We start from the raw sequence: 12,836 nt of genomic DNA, 5'->3' as shown, positions 1-12,836 counted from the left end.
CCAGAGGAAATTAATCTACCTCAAAAGGCCAAGTCACATGTCATATTCCAGCACAAGATTAAACAGACTCATCGGTCCATCTTTATAGTCACATACACTGCTGATCACATTTCCCCACCATGGTCATTTCTTACCTCTCTCTTTTCTCCTATCACTAACTCCTCTCCCAGGACCCTAGACAGCAGATAACCTCACCTCGTACTTCATAAAGAAGACCTGGAACCATGTATTCATTCAGCAAACTCACTGGCCAGAGCTAGCTGGATAACTCTGCTCAATCAAAAGTTCTGCGTCCAGGGGAAGTGAGACCCAGAAATAGCTGGCCAGCATCACTAACAACCATCACTAAGCATCACTAAGTCTTTCTTCTGGCTCTATATTAAGTACCAGTCATTTCACATCCCTTAAGGAGGTCATAGTGGGGAAGCCAGGAACCAATGAACAAAACAGCTACAACCTGGAAAGTGCTACGGGGGCCTAAACTCTCTCTACCCCCGTCCACACTACACGGAGTTAGAGTGTTAGTGTCCTAAGCCTGGGAGCTGGCGTTCTGAAGACCACTGGAAGTCCCCTGGCAACCTCAGTCTTAGGACCACTGAGCAGTCATGGAAAGAACCTGGATGCCTAGGGCCATGCCACGCCCCCGTGGGCCTGCAGCCCCTCTACCTCTCCATGGATATTCAGTGAGAGAACAAACATCTTTACCACTTAAGACCAGTTGAGTCAGGCTTCTGTTATTTGCAGCCTAAAGGATCCCAAGTGACAGCCTGAATAATACACTCATCGCCATATTGCGTGATAAGTAAGCTGAAACTTAAAGGGTGTGTGTGTGTGGGGGGGGTCACCCTGCTAGGTTCTAAGCTCCCAGAAGCAGATATTACATCTTTCCTTTTCTTTTTCTCTTTCTATTATATTGGGGGGGGGGGGATTAGGTTTGTTTGTTTGTTTGTTTTTAACGGAGGTAATGGGGATTGAACCCAGGACCTTGTGCATGCTAAGCACGCCCTCTACCACTGAGCTATAACCTCCCTCTACATCTTTCCTATTCTTTATATCTATCGACGAGGCTTACTGCTGCCTTGATTGCAAAAGGTGCTGAATTCTGTACAAATACGTCCCCCTAGTCTCTTGCATCCAGGTTTGCACATCTGTAAACACCTATAAGGAAGCATATACATTCAGCTACTCAACTCCACACAGAAACATACAAGTCCTCACTAAGGGACACAATTTGCTATAAGCCCAGACTGCCCAAGGAAAACAGCAGACCCACAGAGTTTTACAAGAGGAAACGAGCTCAAGGGAACTATATTCAATACCCTGTAATAGCCTATAATGCAAAAGAATATGAAAAGGAATAGATACACATGTATAACTGAATTACCATGTGGTACACAAGAAATTAACACAACATTGTAAACCGACTATACTTCAATGAAAAAGGGGAAACGTGCGCAGCTGTCTAAAATAGTGCTTTTCCAACAGTAAGTTGTGACCCATCAATATCATAAAATCAATGTAATAGTTTGCAAATCTCCACTTTAGAAAATGAAGTACCAGAGAGTAAAACAGAAAACAGCAGCAGCATTCCACACTGTAAGAGTCAGGACTGTTTTGTGACGCTTTCGTTTCAAGCGTCTGTGGAGGTAAAAGCAGCACGAAAACCAGTGTTCTCTCTGTCCCTGGCAGCTGGATGAACGCTGATTTCAAAGGGATCATCTCGCGCCATCTAGTGGTAAAGGCCGTATCTGCAGCTGAAGTAGATGAAGCAAAAAAAACCCGTAGACTAGCGATGAGAACACTCATCAGTTTAAGGGTTGGAAGGGACCTTAGTCCATCCCAACACCCAGTGGAAGAAGCATTTCAACAATATGGAGCCACTGTGACTACTCCCCACAAGAAGGCACTCGCCCCACTGCCAAGACACTCGAACTGCTGAAGAGCTGATCAATTTGCCTCCAAGTGTTCCTTGTCGGATTTATTACTGCCGTCGTGGATAACAAGGAGCAGTTTCTATTCCTTCTAACCCTGCATTATCGGTAGACTTAATACTATTGATTCAGTCAAGCAAAATTTATCGAGTGTCTGCTAAGTGCCAGGCATTGGGGGTACAAAACAGAGGAGGGACAGAGGCAAAGATAAAGAGAGATAATGACGTATGAGGGAGATAATCATATGGAGGATGGAAGGACCTACTTTAGGGAAGTAGGAAAGGGAAGACCTCTCTGAAACAAGAATGGCTGAGCTGAGTCCAAGCGAACTGGAAGAAGTCAGTTGTGCAAAAGGCATTCCAGACAAGAGGAGCAGCAGAGGGTGGGAATGGACGTGGAGTGTTTCAGAAGCAGGAAGTAGGTAGGGGGCGGGGGGTGTGCTGGAGAGGAGTAAGAAAACAGGAGAAACTGGAGAGGAGGTTGGAGAGAGAAGCAAACTCAGGTTGGGAGGAATGGATTTCCACAGCACACTGAGTGTGGTTGATGACGTCTGGCAGTACAAAAAGGTGGGGAGATGCACAGACGTAACACAGGTACCCCCGGTCACCTGGGGAGATGCACGGATGTAACACAAGTACCCCGATCACCTGGGGAGATGCACGGACATAACACAAGTACCCTGATCACCTGGGGAGATGCACGGACATAACACAGGTACCCCCGATCACCTGGGGAGATGCACGGACGTAACACAAGTACCCCGATCACCTGGGGAGATGCATGACATAACACAAGTACCCCGATCACCTGGGGAGATGCATGACATAACACAAGTACCCCAGTCACCTGGGGAGATACACGGACATAAAACTAGTACCCTGATCACCTGGCAAGATGCATGGACATAACACAAGTACCACGATCACTTGGGGGAGATGCACAGACACAAGTACCCCCGGTCACTAGTTCCTATGAAACTTCCTAATGTTTCCAACATGTGTCTGTTTCCAGTCCTTCAGTCTAGATGACTGTCAGTGGTTTCTATGCCCCCAAGGAAAAAGGACCTTACTGATTTGCCTGTGAGAGTGGCCAAGACAAAAAGCTGGACAACACACCATTGGGAAGAGGAAGGAAGAGGGTGCGGCAGGGCACTGCTGCAAGGAGTTCTGAGGGGAGATGAATGCCATGATTCAGAATTTACAAGCCACCAACTGAAGATGAGCTGGGCAAAAAAGAAACATTACCTATATTTCATTACATCTAAAATACCATCCATTATAAGATTAAAAAAAGAAATTAAAACCCACTGCCAATTAGTTAACTTAGTGTTTTTCTTATTGCTCAGAATTTTAATTTGGGGGTTATTGACAAAGCTCCTTTATTTGGACAGGGTGTCATCAGCTCTCTCCTACAGACATAAAAAGGAAAAGATGAGTGAAATAAGTTGGCTAAGTCTTCACTTGCAGGATGTCTGTGACCTTCCACACAGTAATGATCTTCGTGCCGCTGAGAGCGCTGGCGAACATGCACTTCGTAAGAGGTCTCCACCATCCTCTCTGAGACTTTCTTCCAAGCAGCTGACCCTCGCTCTGGAAGTTTTGATTCTGGCTCTTTCCTGATCTCATCAGAAGGTATCATTGGGTGATTTCCAACCACAACAGGATTTGTGCTCCTTCTTCAAATGGCCCTTAAATGATGTATAGACTAAAGCACCAGGTGCTGTGGTCACAGTCGTCCAGCCACACCACTAGGAATAACCGCCACGTCCACCGGTAATGACACCTCTAATACGACTGGACAGTGACTGCAGGACACGTCGAGAGTAAGTCACATCTGCTTTCAGAGAAGTTAAAGTGTAAGAATGTGCGTGCCACAGAATGGCTCAAACGGTACTGCCTTCATAACAAGAATGTTTGGATTTCACAAACAACATAAAAGGCAAATACTAACCTAGGAAAAAGATTAAGGAAAAAAACTAATATCCCAGAAGAAAAAGAATGACAAAGGACAAAACTGGAAAATTCACTACAGATGGACAACAGGCACATGAAAAGATGCTCAACATCACTAACTACCAGAGAAATGCAACCAAAACTACAATGAGGCATCACCTCACACCAGTCAGGATGGCCACCATTAAAATGTCTACAAATAATAAATGCTGGAGAGGGTGTAGAGAAAAAGGGACCCTCCTACATTGTTGTGGTGGGAATGTAAGTTGGTGCAGCCACTATGGAGAACAATAAACTTCCTTAAAAACGTAAAAGTAGAGTTATATGATCCAGCAATCCCACTCCTGGGCATATATCCAGAGAAAATTTTAACTGGAAAAGATAAATGTGCCCCAAAGTCCATAGCACTAAATACAATAGCCAAAACATGGAAGCAACCTAAATGTCCAGCAACAGATGAACAGATAAAGAAGATGTGTGTGTATGTATACATACATATACATACACACACAATAGATTATTACTCAGCCTTAAAAAAGAATGAAATAATGCCATCTGCAGCAAGGTGGACGGAATTAGAGATTATCATACTAAGTAAGTTAGAGAAAAACATTATATGGTATCACTTACATATGGAATCTTTAAAAAAATACAAATGAACTTATTTACAAACCAGAAATAGACTAAGAGAAATAGAAAACAAACTATGGTTAAAAAGCAGAAAGGGGTGGGGAAGAGGGATAAATTAGGAGTTTGGGAATAACATATACACATTAGTATACATAAAATAGATAAACAAGGATGTACTGTACAGCACAGGGAACTATATTCAATATCTTGTAATAACCCATAATGGAAAAGAATCTGAAAAGGAAGATACACATGTATATGTATAACTGAACCACTTTTTTGTACAACACTGTAAATCAACTATACGTCACTAAAAAAAGGAAAATTCACAAAAGAAACTGACCAACCCAATGAACATACAAAAAGCCCAGCCTTATCAACGATCAAAGAAATAATTTTTTTAAAAGGCAGAATGAAAACGAAAGCAAAAACAGAGCAATATTTCTCCCATCAAATCAGTGATAAAACTATCTTTTTAATAGAACCCGGCTCTGGAGAGGACTCAGGCCGAGGGTGCTGGAACTGGCCCGGTCGTGCCGCCAGGCACTGCGGCAACAGGTGTAAAAAGCCAGAATAACGTGCAGACACGATGACCATGCAGCCCCACTTCTGGGATGTTTATCCTTAGGGAAAAAACCCAAGAATGAACACAAAGATTTTTTTCCCAAGAACGCAGAACCTGGAGTTACAGTGTCAGGTCCACAAAGCAGGTGACAAGATTATATGGACAGGATGCTCTCAATTTTGTTAGAATGAACGTATACATATAAATAAAGAGTGCCCAGAACAGACAGCAAAACATTAATAGCAATGATCTCTGCACCGCGATACTGTGCACCTTAGTCCTGCCGTCGTCCATTTCCCTGATCATCTTCTGCTCCCGACACCCAGAGAACACCCCTTCCACTGGAATATCCTGATTTCATGTTTCGCTTCCAGAATCACAGAGCCAAAAATCTCAGCTTTGGAAAGACCTTAAAGATTCACTCCATTTACATTCAATCCACCACTGCTTTGAAAACATTCACGACACTCACCTGTTCAATGTTAATACGTCCTTAAATCAAATCAATTTTCTTAGGACTCAGGTCGATGTGCTACCTAATATTTTCTCCTAACACACACTGCAATAAATACCTAACTATTAAAATTTGAAACATCTATCTGTGCCCCGCCTCAAACCATCTCGCATTCCTCCCATGGGAAACATGGGTCTGGTCCAACCACCTATTCATTAAAGAAACACTGACCGATTCTGTCCTATTGGCAAATGCGTCCACTCCAACAATGGGAAATTCATGTAAGGTAGGGAACCGCCCTCCAACAGGCATTTCGTGATCTGAGGATTCAGGGAATGGGAAGGGGCCCTCCCTGCTCTCCCAGACTATGAGGATCAAGGCTGGGGCTGGTTTATATCACTTCTCAAGGACACTCACTGAGTGAGTGCTGACTGCATGCCAGGCATTATTCCAAATGCTTGACAAACAGGAACACATGGGGCCCTCATAACAACCCTAAGGTGGTTTCCCCAAGCTGTGGGACCTTGAGGGAAACTAACTTCACTGCTTTACAAGCCTACTTACCTACTTGGATTTACACCCCTCCCCCAACACTTCAGCAGCTTAAATGGTATCTGTGTGTTTCTGTGTGTCTGTGCATAGGTACTGCTTAGCTGCTTACGGATGCACACGTTATGTGTATATATGTATATTCATAAACATCAATTGCAAAAATCAACTGAATATTCTCAGCATTCATTTTCAAATTTGGAATTTTAACTGCATACTGCTTTGTAGTCTTTAAGATACTGCTTTACCTCAATTTTCAATTTGTATTGTTCTTTTATATCTTTTAGTTTTATTTTTTCGGTTTTTATTTTCTGTCGGTTTTATTCTTGGTTTATAAGTGGGAGACAGAAAGCAAGGTCTTACGGGCAATAAACTCTGTACCTAAACAGAGTTTGGATTTGTTCACTTCTTGGGAATTCTGGGAAGCCTCCTGTGGCTTTCCTTAAGTAGATCCGCAAGACTTTAAGTACTGAATCACCTACAAAGCTGGGCCTTAATAATGAAGAAGGCCCAGAGGCTGGTTTCCTCCCACAGGAGACTTACTAGTATTGCCTTTTGGTTTCATCTAATGTCTAATTACTTTACAAGGCATAATATGATTTACAATCTGCCTTCTCTCTCGTAAGCAGTCATTGAACAGTCGGCAAAGTGTAAACAGAGAAGGAACCAACATTCACAGAGTGAAGTAAGTAGGAGAATCCAATCAGCCCCCTTGGTACAACGTCTCACATCTAACTTTTTAATATATATATATATTTGATATAATTAACACAGAACACAGTAACAGGATGCCATCCATGGACCTGAATAATGTTAACACACTTCTGGAAAAAATTCAACAGTTAAGAACACGTATTCCAAATATTTTCTCCCAGGATGTGGCTTGTCTGTTCATTTTCTAAGTGTATCTATTTTTCCTTTGTAGTTAGTGCTTTTTTTGTTCTGTACATAAAATATTTACCTTCCCCAAGGCTGCCAAGATAGTTGCCCATGTTTTCATATAGAAGCTTTATGGTTCCAGCTTTTGTATTTAGGCTTACAATCCATCTCCAATTAGAATGTGTGTACAGAATGAAGTCAATGTTTCCACCTGAATATGTAGTTGATCCAGAACTATGGGTTAAAAAGGCTTTCCGTTCCCCTACTGAACTGACTTGGCACTCTGGGGAAAAAAAATCAGCTGACAGTTCCGGTTGTAGGTCTATTTCTGAACTCTATTCCGTTTCATTGATCTATTTTTCTACCTTCGTGCCAAAACCACATTTTTTTTGATTACGGTGAGCCTTAAAATTAAGTAGTATTAAGTAGTGTTAAGTTCCCCAACTTTGCTCTTCTTTTGAAGGTTTTTTTTTTGGCTAGTCTGAATCCTTTGTGTTTTCATATATAATTTAGAATCAATTTGTGAATTTCTTCAAAAAAGATGGTTAGGATTTCAACTGGGATTTAGACAGGTGGTGTTTTAATGCTATTGTAAATATTTTAAATTTTCATTTTCCTATACACGTATGTATATTTACAACACATCTATCTGACAAAGGATTCCTATCTAGAATATGTAACAAAACTCCAAGTAGGTCAAAAGCAGCAACATCATCATCAACAAAAATGGGCAAAAGACCTAAACAGATGGTTCACAGAAGATGTAGGAATGGCCGACGAGCGCACAAAGGGTGCGTAACGACATCCGTCAGCAGGGAAGTGCCGTTTAAGACCATAATGAGATGCCCTCTCACACCCACGGACAACACCGAAAGTTTAACGAAGAATATGGAGCAACTGGAGGTTGGAGACACTGCTGGAGGGAAGTGCAAACTGATAAACCACTTTGGAAATTAGCCTAGCAGTTAATACATACCCACCCTACGACTAAGCCATTCCACTCCTGGGTATTTATCCAAGAGAAATTTCAGACTTACATAAGAATGTTCATTGCACCCTATTCACACAGGCCATAACTGGATGCAAGTCAAATGTTCATCCTCAGGTGAATGAATGAACAAATCATAGTATATTCACACAAAATAAAAAGCAGTAAACAAAGATTCTCTCCTTGACCAACGTCTAGCCAGGCTCCTCTGGGCCCTCTTCTCGACTAGACCTCAATCTTGGCCTGTAATATAAAGACCTGAACACACACTAACAGAGTTTTTAACAGCTCAAGGCCACTCCCCTAGGATGCCTCTAGGCCCCCTCAGTGTACCTGCCTGAGAAAACTCAAGGCTGCCAAAAGAATTCACTGTTTGTTCCAGCCAACACCTGAAGACAGGGCCCCTGTCACCCAGCTAGCAAGTCCAGATGGCAAATCCAGATCTAGACCAACACACTGTCTCCCATTTTCTGTAATTTTTCACTGACTTGACTGAGCTCTTGCTCACCACCTTTCTTCTTCTCTCATTCTCCTTATAAAGTGCCTTCTGCCCAAACTGGAGTTGAGTTTAGTTCACGCTGGATTCTTTTCCCTATTGCAGTAGTGATTGCTGCAGAAAATCTGACCTTACCACTATAGTGTTCGGCTTTGCCTATCTTTGACAATGTGTGTAACATGGATGAGTCTCAAAGAATGCGTCAAAGAAGACACAAAAAGAATTCAGACTCTATGATTCCATTTATATGTGCTAAGATGATACCTTATAACTGCTACCTTATAACATACAAAATAGTAAAGCCAGATGGATGATCTAAGCATCAAAGCAAATCTAACCTGTGTGAACTGAAATCAGAAAATGGTTGCTAGCTCAGGGTAAGGAGACTAACTAGAAAGAGACAGAAAGGAACTTTCTGGAGTTTCAGAAATATTTTCTATCTTGTTCCGGTGGTCGTACACAGATACATAGAACTGTCAACCCTCATCAAACTGAACACTGTATTCTGTGTAAATTTTCTTCTTCTCTCCCAAACCCTTCCTCTCCCTCCCTCTTGCTTAAGAATACCTAAGAAAATTCTAGACAGGAAAAAAAAGGAAGCATGTGGGATGTAGTAGACCTTCCAAGTTCTCTTTCCAATAATCTCTCCCTCTTCTTCCTAAAAGGATGTCAGTTTGGTTTGAGGCACCAATCTGCCCTATTTGAAATTCTCACCTCCCCTCTTTCCTGCAGCTAGCAAGGGGTCCATGTGTCCTAATTCTGGCTGATAAGAAGCACATAGAAGTCTAACAGTAGGGCTTCCCCAACAGCTACTGCTTTCCTGATGAAAAGGGACAGACTTAGGACATTCATGTCTTTTGCTAATATCCCTTTCCTCTTCTTTCCTCCTGGAGCTCAGCTGCTCAAATAGACTAAGAAAATTCTGATATCCCTACTACAAACCTTATTCTTCCTCTACAAAGCAAGCTATGGGAGCTTTCAATCCATTCACAACTGAGTAACTTTGAGTCAAAAGTTTTCAGACATCAAAATGAAAAAAAAAAAGCAATTTCAACCGGAAGTCAAGAGTGACATATGCACTGCTGTGTTAAAGTACATACAAGAATTTGGTATATAACACAAGTGTCATTTCAAATCAATGGGGAAATACAGACCATTCAATAGATGGTGTGGGGACAACTGGCTAATAATTTGAGACAAAATTAATTAAAACTGCTACTTTATAATATAAAAAATAATAAAGCCAGATGGATGATCTAAGCATTAAAACCAAAACCATAAAATGCCAAAAGAAAATGTTATAATGGTTGAGAATGGTCTTTCAAACCATCACCCAAAACCCACTGAAGTTAGAATGTCAGATTCTGTACCATAACTCACTATTTCTGCATTATGAAATGTACAGAGAGAAACAACAAGGTCCTACTTATAGCACAGGGAACTTTCTTCAATGCCTTGTATAGCTTATAATGCAAAAGAATATGAAAAACAATACATACATAAGTATAGCGGAATCACCATGCTGTACACCAGAAACAAACCCAACATTGTAAATCAATGAAAATTCAACTTTTAAAAGTGGAGGAGAAAACTGAAATGTACAACACAAGCTAAACTGAAAGATGAGCGTCAGCTGGAGAGAAAACCCTGCAACAAACACAGAGGCGAAGGATCACCATCCCAGAGACAAAAGAGCCTCACAAATCGGTAATAAAAATACAGATAACCAAACGAGAAAAAGACAACAGCCTGGCAGGACAGTGACATGGGAGGGAGGGTTCACATCACAAACACCACAGAGTGTGAGCGGACAAAAAATTGCTTGGCCTCACTCTCGAATTTAGAAACACAAATCAAAAACAGGTTATTATTCCCCACCTTCCGGTTGATGAACAATCTAAGAGACTGAGAAGGTCTCAGGATTAGCATCTCCATTCACCACAGATGGAATGGAAACTGATATAACTTGAGCACCATTCTGCAGAAACTTCTCCCCTGAAATCCATCTCATAGGAAAACTCAAACACATGGGCAAAGCTGCTCATCACAGCACGATCTGAAGAGCAAAATCATAACCACCTAGATGTTGGCCAAAAGGACAGCCAAATAAAGTACAAGCACACTGCAGAACTCTGTGCAGCCAGTTTAAAAAAAAAAAAAAAAGAGGCGGATCTGGGTGAAACTGCATGTACAATATGTTCATAGTAGGCTCCTGAGTGGAGAAAATGTACAGCTGCCCCTTGAGCAATGTGACAGGGGCGCCAAACCCCATGCAGTAGAAAATCCACGTATAGCTTTACAGTCGGCTCTCTGTATCCTTGGTTCCACATCCGCAGATTCAACCACCATAGGACTGTGTAGAACTACAGCACATTATTTAGGGGGAAAAAAATCCCCGTATAAGTGCACCTATGCAGCTCAAACCCATGTTGTTCAAGGTCACCTCACCTCACTTTTGTCACTTAAACAAATTAGAGAAAAAAATGTGATATTTCTATTCGAGATCTAAGATCATTATCTTTCCCAGATATTTTCTAAAATCTAATGCATTCCTTTTATTTAAAAAAAAGAGGGAGGGTGAAAAAAAAAATCAGTGATTTACTTGACCTTCCTGATGGGCAAGTTTGGCAGCTAATGTATCCTCGACAGAATGTTCTGGTTTGAAGGTGACACGTCTTCCCCAGGGATGGAAAACAGCATGACACCTGCCTTCAAAATATTTCAGATCAAACTATTGGCCCTGCTCTCTGGGGCAGAGCTGTGAAGATGCAATCAGTGTGCTGAGAGGCCGGTGCCCTTAGAAAAACGCTGGCTTTCCCCAGAGGTGATCCTGTGAGCTGCTTGCATGGCAAGGCAGGGTAGGTGGGGATATCTTTCAGTTCAGCTGAGAAATCAGAGTAACGTCTATAACTGACACGATGGAGTTTCAGCCTTACAGCCCCTGGTCTGGTTTCTAAAACATTTGGACCACCAAAACCCAGTAAAACAGAAAGCCGGAATTTTAAGAGCTCCTCGGGAAACAATCTTGAACTTTTGCCTTCAGTTGACTTTAGCCATCTGACAAATACTTACTGTGTGTCTTTTGTGTGAATGGCACTAAGGTACACATGTCCCGCTGGGTACTGGGCTAACTCTGGTGGGGGAGACAAACATTAAACATGTCTGAATTCCACTGGGCGTGCGCAGAGTGTTACGAGAACATGTAACAAGGGGCTGTATCTTGTCTGCAGGTGCCAGATGGCTTCCCTGAGATAAAGCCAAACACCTTGGGGTCACTTTCGACCCCTCAGTCTCAGCCCACCCCCCAATCTGTCAGTCCGTTCTATCAGCTCTGCCTTCACAGTGGATCCAGGATCGGGCGGGTTCTCAGCACCTCCACCGCGACCATCCTGCTCCAAGCCGCCAGCATCTCTGACTTGGGATATTGTGACAGCAGGTCTCCCTGCCTCTGGGCTTGCCCTCTGAACAGTCTGGCCTCCACAGAGAAACTCAAGGCATCCTGCTGAAACCTGTCAGGTCACAGCCATCTTCTGTCCAAGGCCCTCCAGCAGCTCGGCTCCCACCTCACTTAGAGTGTCAGCTGGGTCCTTCCAAGAGCCAGAAACACCTGCTACTCTCTTCCCTTTCATTCGCTCAGGCCTTGCTGCTCCTGGGACACACCAACTCCAGCCTCGGGGCCTTGGTTCTCTCTTTCCCCTCTGCCCGGGACACTGTTTCCCCAGATATCCCTCCATGGGCTCATTCCTTTCCCCAGCATTGACCTTCAGCAGGGGGGGGCTTCCCTGGCCACCCCAGCTCACATTACAACTCCCCCCAGCACTCCTGCTGCATCTCCCCCAGCTCACGTGCCAGGTGTTTGGCTTGTGTGTTTCCTGGCCGCTTCTCCCACTGGAATAAATGCCCCATAAGAGCTCCACTCTTGCCTGTTCCATTCCCTTCTGCACCTGCACTAGAACCAGACCTCCATAAGTTGAGTAGGGTCTCAATAAAGAATGTCAAATGAATGTATCACTCCGAGGGATGATGTGGAACTGATCAGACACAGGAGGGTGGGAGGAAGCACTGCGGGAGGGAACGGCCTGCTGAAAGGCCCCAAGGAAGGCAGGGCCAGGGCACACTTGGGTAACTGAGAGGATGGTGGGGAGAAGGGAAGAGGAGCGTGAAGTGAGGCTGGAGAAGCCATACAGAACGGGCAGGGCTGGGCAGACCACATGAGGAACTTTGCTCTTTTTCTAACAATAACAAGAAGCCGTTACACTAGGGAGTGACCCAGTCCGATGTGCCTTTTGCAAACCTCTGGGGGTAGGAGCAACTAGGGAGCAGAGGGAGCAGACGAGTGGCACAGCCCATGACCTCACTGTGGACTGAGATGGCAACAGTGAGGTGGAGAAA

The 12,836-nt window shown here is 43.3% G+C and overlaps 1 protein-coding gene across 1 annotated transcript in view; it reads right to left on the bottom strand.

The window, feature by feature from the left end:
• LCMT1 (leucine carboxyl methyltransferase 1) overlaps positions 1-12,836 on the bottom strand; it is a 46,676-nt gene that overhangs the window by 27,793 nt on the left and 6,047 nt on the right. The window lies entirely within an intron of this gene.

The sequence above is a fragment of the Camelus dromedarius genome, chromosome 24 (assembly GCF_036321535.1).
Source record: "Camelus dromedarius isolate mCamDro1 chromosome 24, mCamDro1.pat, whole genome shotgun sequence".
Taxonomy (NCBI): domain Eukaryota; kingdom Metazoa; phylum Chordata; class Mammalia; order Artiodactyla; family Camelidae; genus Camelus; species Camelus dromedarius.
The sequence above is the reverse complement of the archived record's forward strand: the minus strand, read 5'-3'. Positions and strand labels throughout refer to the sequence as shown.